Genomic DNA, 6846 nt, shown 5'->3' on the forward strand with positions numbered 1-6846 from the left:
ACAAGTATATTTTTGTTATCATATTGTTGGCAGATTTTGAACACAGGTCTTTAATAAATCACTTGAGATTACCCACGGCAAGAACCATTTTCATAGGATGAATTACTGTAGGGTTCCTCTAGTTTATCAAAATTAATGGCTTGATTCATATTTCTGGATCATTTAGCTATAAACTTTCTATATTTTTGTGAAATCAAACAATTCTTTTTCCAAAGAAAACGTTATTCAACTCACTTTATGGAAAGCCCCTAGTCTTCCCCTCTCTCCTTCTGTCCCCTCCTTCAGATGCAAGAGAGACTAGATGAACGTCTGAAAGGCGAAGGACTCTTTAAAACTCGATGACTTGCCCATTCTACAAAAAATAAAGGCAGACAAAATGTAAATCCCGGAGAAATGTATCAGAAAGTATGTTTTACAGTAGTTGGCAACAAGCTGCTATTGAACTTTCCTCCGTTCTTCAAAGAACAACCCCCAAAAGAGAACTTATTAAGTTTCTGTGACAGAGGATCAATCCAGCTGCAGAGACTGGTTTACAATAAGAACAAGAATCCAGGGAGGTACGTACTAGAGACGTAGCCGGAGCTCTTAAAATGATCTTCAAGTTGAAGGCGATCGCTCATTCATCTTGTAAGCCACATTGCAATGACCTAATAGCTTCTGAGAAGAAACAATACCATTAAAGGGGGATTCAAGCAAAAGGATGCTATGGCTTTGCTAAATCTACTCATTGAATCTTCCATGTCTCTCTGCACTTCATCAAGGGTAAATTATTATTAGACCCTTGTATATTATCCAATTAATCTTTTAGCCTTTATTTTTTTTTTTAAAACAAAGACTTAATAAGAATCTCTTTAATTAAGACAACAAGAATCTCTTTAATTATTTTGTTAGATTTTTATAAAGAAAACGTTAATGAAGTTGTTTTAGTATTGGACTGAAAATATTATGAAAAGTTAAAAAGTAAGATTCATATAAGTAATTAAATTATGAGATTAAGACGAATTAGTTAATGTGTTTTTTTTTTAAAATGAAATTATGAATCAAGAGAGTAAAATCTAAAATCTCTCAGATCGAGAGAATAATTAATTTTATTTTTGACATTATGTTTAGAAAAATTTGATTTTCTAAATTATGGAGATATCATACTAAATTGTTAGAAGAAAGAAAGTAGGAATTAAGTATTTAATGTTAACAAATGCAGATTGTAAATTTACCTTTATTTATTTATTTATTATTTGTTGTTTATTAGGAAATTGTTACCAATGAACAAGGCCGTCTGTTTCCTAAGCAGAAAGTCGTAGGTTTGTCGACCCCTACGTGGCGCGATTGATAACATCTAATTTTTCGTATATCTCAATTTCCTCTTAGTTTTTTCTTTATTATTCCTTTTCTTTATAATCGATTTGAATGGTCACTACAAAAACTATTATTATAATATAATATATTTTCATCATAAGTTAACTAAAAATAATTGACTGTCACTCAAACTAATTATCATAACTTGGATTTGTAAAAACTGCATTGATCTCTTTAACATTGAAGTTGAACATAATGTGGATGATTGGTTATTAAAATAGAATCGAGCTGAAATTTTAATATGGTTTCATATGTTTCAGTTTTTTTTAGTGTTTAAAAATAATATATATATATATATTTTTTATGAAAAATCGTATCTTAAAATTAATTGAGTACAATTTATGTCATATATATACACATTTAAATTATTTACTAAATATTTAATTTTTATTATAATATAAATGATTGAATGTATTTTAAATATTACAAACAATTGTAACTAATTAAAAATAATAAGGTGATTTAGTTGTATCATAAATAATAGTATAATACAGCCAAAGTTGTTAAATCAATACAATTATTTATCTTGGTTCAAAGTTCTTAAAAAGCGTATACATTTTTATTGGCTCAGTCTAAAAATACTAGTCATTTTGTTAGATATTAATTATTTTAATAACGAATAATTAATTATTATGATAATAATTAGTTAAATATTATAAAAAATAATTTTTTTTATAATTTATTAATTAATTATTAAATAATAATATTTTAACTCAGCTGCATTTAAAATCGATGACAGAGCCAATATACAATTATCTAAAGCACTGTCGTCATTTAAGAGCACAAGTAGCATTTTTAACGGTTTTGGTAATTTTGTATATCAGATGCTGAATTGTTGCCGCTTGCTGATCCTTCCGATGCTTCTCAAACGAAAAAAAACAATATTCGTTATTGCATGGAAGAATCTATTTGCTTTCATAATCCCTAGCAAGAGCCAAGAGATAGAGGATTTATTTAGAATATTAAAGAGAATTTCATTTCTTTATTCTCTCTTCAACAAGCTGAGATATGTGGTTTTTAGTATTTCTCCCGTTAAACGTAGGAGAAGGTCCTTTGATTATGGATCCATCCTCTTCCCTTATTACGGTTCTATTTTTGTTGTTTATTTTTTTATTTTATTTTTTATAATTTGTTGTTTATAAGAGTGTTTTTTTTTTGGAAAGATATGAAATGGAGTTTCGTATTCGGTTCAATCGAATTAATTTTAAAATTTGATTCGATTTTTTATTTAATTCGGTTCGATTTGATTTTTAATTTTAAAAATTTTAGTTATTTCGATTCGGTTCAGTTTTGATAAAAAAAATGAAAAAAACCGAACTGAACCGATTAGTGATAATAATATGTATTTTCAATAATATAAAGAAATTAAATTATAATTTAGATTAAAATATTTTAATTAAATTTTAAAATATTAAAATAAAGTGTAAAATATAAAAATATTAAAATTCGAACCGATCAAACCGAACGAATCAAATCGAATCAGATCGGTTCGATTCGGTCTCTGATCAAAATCAATTCGGTTCGATTTTTATAAATACTAATTTAGAAGCGATTTTGCATATTTCAAATGATAAGCGATTGTGCATATTTTCAAATGATAAGATGTTATTTTTGTTTCATTAATATTGGACTAATCGTAAAAAAAAAATCATTTACATGAGATTTACATAAATTTATAATATAAATGTATAGTAAAATCCGTATAAAAATTTTATATATTTATACTTAAATAATAGACTCAATGTAAATAAGAATTTCTCCATATATAGATTAAGAGATTGAGCATGGAGACTTCTACTTTATCACAATCCAGAGGAATAATTTTTATTGATTCAAATCTTAAAAATCTATTGCTATATGGTATTTTCTTGATATTTATCTAAATTTTAATTTTAAATGTAATTAAATAAGAATTTAAATATTTTTAGAGGTAATATATGATTTTTAAAATAATTTTTTAATAGAAAGGTTATTTAAGAAGAGTATGATTTTTTAATATTTTAAAACTTCTAAAATTCAAATTTTTTAAATCATTGTATCAATGGGTTGAAAAGGGTTTAAATTTTACTTCTTTTAATTTTCCTTATTTTATTTAAAAAAATCTCTCCTTACCCATCTAAATACACTGCATTAATTTAGTTTTATTTTCAATTCAATTGCAATTTAACAAGGATGATTTCCAGTTGAATTTTTTGATTTCTAGGTTTCCTAAGGAATAAGTTGATTATGATTGAATTCTGTTAATTTGATTTTTCCTTATTGTTTTGGATTTGGTTTCTAAAAGAATCGACTCTTTACGTATACTGAAATCATTTTGTTGTGCTCTTGAAATAATTTTTAAGTTGAAGGAGATGGTTATTATTTTTGTAAACTTCATTGCAATTACCTAATAGCTCTGCTAAACAAACAGATTCAAGCAAACGATCGCCTTTTCTTTTGTTATGTTTCTCTAATCGTGAGTAAAATTTTTTTTTATCTGAATTTCATTTTAGTATCCTTTCACTCTTTCCTTTTTTTTTTCTTTCTTATTGTTGATTTCTCAAAATCCATACATCATTTCATTTTCATATCCATTTTTTAAATCTTTATCAAATACATCATTTCATGTATTGTTTTTGTATGAGAGTATTCATTTTATTAATGCATATCATTTCCTGATTTGAATTTTGGAATTTTGCATAACAACTATCAAATACTGATTGTCTATTAGAACTAACGAGCGCCTGTAGCTCAGTGGATAGAGCGTCTGTTTCCTAAGCAGAAAGTCGTAGGTTCGACCCCTACCTGGCGCGGTTTCCTTTTTTAATTCAATTTAATTTTTTTACTAAGTTCTTTTATTTTTTATTAGAATAATATGTAAATTCTAATTTAATAAAATTAATATGAACTATATAACTATTAAAATAAATTAAATATTTTTTTTAATTTTAAAATATATCAAATAATCATTACAAAATATTTAAGCACTTCAATTAAAAATTAGATAAAAACTTTTTAATTTTTTAAATTAAATTAAAAAAAGGTTATATGAAAATCTTTTAGCATACGAGATCTTCATCAACTGTTATGTGTATTATATTTTTGGCTGAATAGAAAATTTACTCTCTTTATTTTTTCTAAAAAAAATATTTTACCCCTTTATTTTATTATATTTTCATTTATTCATTTACATTTAATAATTTAATTTTTATAATTGAGAGGGCGAAATATAGATGTGGTATAATATTATAAAATTAATTTATTTAATAATTAAAAATTAAAGAAGTGAAAAGTAAATAAAATAAAAATAAAATTCAAAGATTTATAATTTTTTATTAAAATGAAAAGAGCAAATAATATTTAGTGAAACATTTTATAATGTCATAAATATTTAAAAAAAATTAATGAATAAGTTTCTACACGAAACTAAACTAAATAATAAAATTTCCAAATTTAATCCCCCGCCCGAGAAAAGCGCGGCCACACTCTCGTTCGTGAGAAATTATACGGTACAGGGTGATTATGTAATATAACTAAATGAATGACAAGCCAATAGAAATTTAACAAATATATTCGATGACTAAAATTAAAATTTTTAATAATTTTTTATTTGGGGTCCACTTTTATATTTACATGATGCACACTAAAATTGCATAACATGGAAACATTTAATTTTTTTCCTTTGTTTAAACAAACTCTAACACTGCTTTGGCCTAAACCTTGCGGCCTTTCCATCTGAATAATTCCCATCTCTAATTTCTTTCCAAAATTGGGGAATTTTTGAGACTTGATCATACCCTTTTCACATTTCTTTCTTATTTGATATTAGGTTTACGGTGTTGAAGAGCAGAATTTGATTTAACTTTTGAGAGATGAAGTTTGGAGAGACTTTCATGGAGTATCTACATGGAGACAATCAGAGTTTTTGGATAAATTATCTCATGTTGAATACAAGAGGCTTAAGAAAGTTCTAAAGAGCTGCAGGGCTTGTCAAAGTGAGCAAGATCAACGAGATAAGGACAATTCCAATTTGTCTCACTTGTGCCAATGTCAATCTTGTCCATGTAAGCTAAAAGTTTCCCATTTTAATCATTGGCTTCTTTGGATTTATCTGTGATTGCTGTTAAAGAACTTTGTTTTAAATTATGAGTTGTCAACTCGGTAGAGTAAACTCGAGTTTTTGGGTTTTTGTGGTGCATATTGTGGAAATCAATAGGGACATTTTAGTGTGGAGTTACAATTTCTGAGATTTTTTTACAGAGAAGCAATAGGTTTTGATAATTGGAACCATGATTACTATTTACTTGGCAAAAATTGCCAATTTATTACCCTTGCTTCAGCTAATTAGGACCAAAATACTAAACAATCAATTGTATTTTATTGGCATTTTCAAAGAAGTGGTAGTTGAATCTCTCAGTTTATGCTTTGATACGAGGTTCTAAAAAATCCAGAATTGATTTTCTTTTATATTGATCTTAGTTATTGTTTGAAGCTTGTGCTTTTGTATGATCAAAGTTAATGAAGCTTTCTGAAATTTGTAGTGTGTGATCAGATGTTTTTTACACTGATGAAAGAAGCTTCAGATATAGCTGGATGCTTTAGATCCAGAGTTAGACATCTCCTCCATCTTCATGTTGCTAGAGGAATGCAAAGATATGTATTGAGACTACGCCAGTGTTTTAAAAATGATCAGCAAGCCATGGTAGAACAAGGGCAGATGTTGATTGATATATTACAATGAATGCAATTGCTATCTGTAAAATCCTAAAGAAATATGATAAAGTATGCATTGATTTATCTATTTCTAATATTTTAGAATGCTTTCTTGGTTGGTGTTATCTTATATTGAAGACACCATTTCTGTACATTAATATAGGGCATAGCTCTGTCAATGGTAAGAATTTTCAAGTTGAAGATGAGGGCTGAGCACCTAGAGCTTTTGGTGTTCACCTTGGCTAATAGAGTTGGGAGCCTTTATTTTGAATTTTAATGGATCAGATGGTGGTGAACTTAGTGGAATTTTGTGGTCTTTTCCTGTGATCTCAATGCTACAGAAACCTGCATAACGCTGAGGCTTCCAAATTCTGCAAAGCTAGAGTATAGTCTAACTTGTGCCATTTGCTTGGTAAAATTTCTGTTAGTGCATTTCATTCCAAGGAAAAGAAAATATAATGTTCCATATTCTTATTTTGTTTTCGGCTCCTATCTCTCAGGAGACAGTTTTTAATCCATATGCCTTGAGCTGTGGGCATCTTTTTTTGCAAGTCTTGTGCATGCTCAGCAGCTTCTGTATGATATTTTCAAGGCCTTAAAGCTGCAACTCCAGATGCAAAGTGCGCAATCTGCAGGGAGGTTAGTACATGATCGACACAAATTATGCCCATTATGTATGTTCTTTACCTTTCTGTATACATCCTTTTGTTATTTACTTTTGCATGACTGGATTTTGGCTTCATAAATATGTACCCAATCATAATGGAAGAGAAGAAACTTAGAATGCATTTTAAATGT

The 6846-nt window shown here is 27.5% G+C and overlaps 1 non-coding gene and 1 pseudogene across 1 annotated transcript; both read left to right on the plus strand.

Moving 5' to 3' along the window:
• The first annotated feature begins 4075 nt into the window (after window positions 1–4075).
• Window positions 4076–4148, plus strand: TRNAR-CCU. The gene has a single exon. It is a non-coding gene; the product is annotated as a tRNA-Arg (tRNA).
• A 1059-nt stretch (window positions 4149–5207) lies between these two features.
• LOC122721200 lies at window positions 5208–6773 on the plus strand (annotated as a pseudogene).
• Window positions 6774–6846: the final 73 nt, after the last annotated feature.

Source organism: Manihot esculenta, chromosome 18 (assembly GCF_001659605.2).
Source record: "Manihot esculenta cultivar AM560-2 chromosome 18, M.esculenta_v8, whole genome shotgun sequence".
Taxonomy (NCBI): domain Eukaryota; kingdom Viridiplantae; phylum Streptophyta; class Magnoliopsida; order Malpighiales; family Euphorbiaceae; genus Manihot; species Manihot esculenta.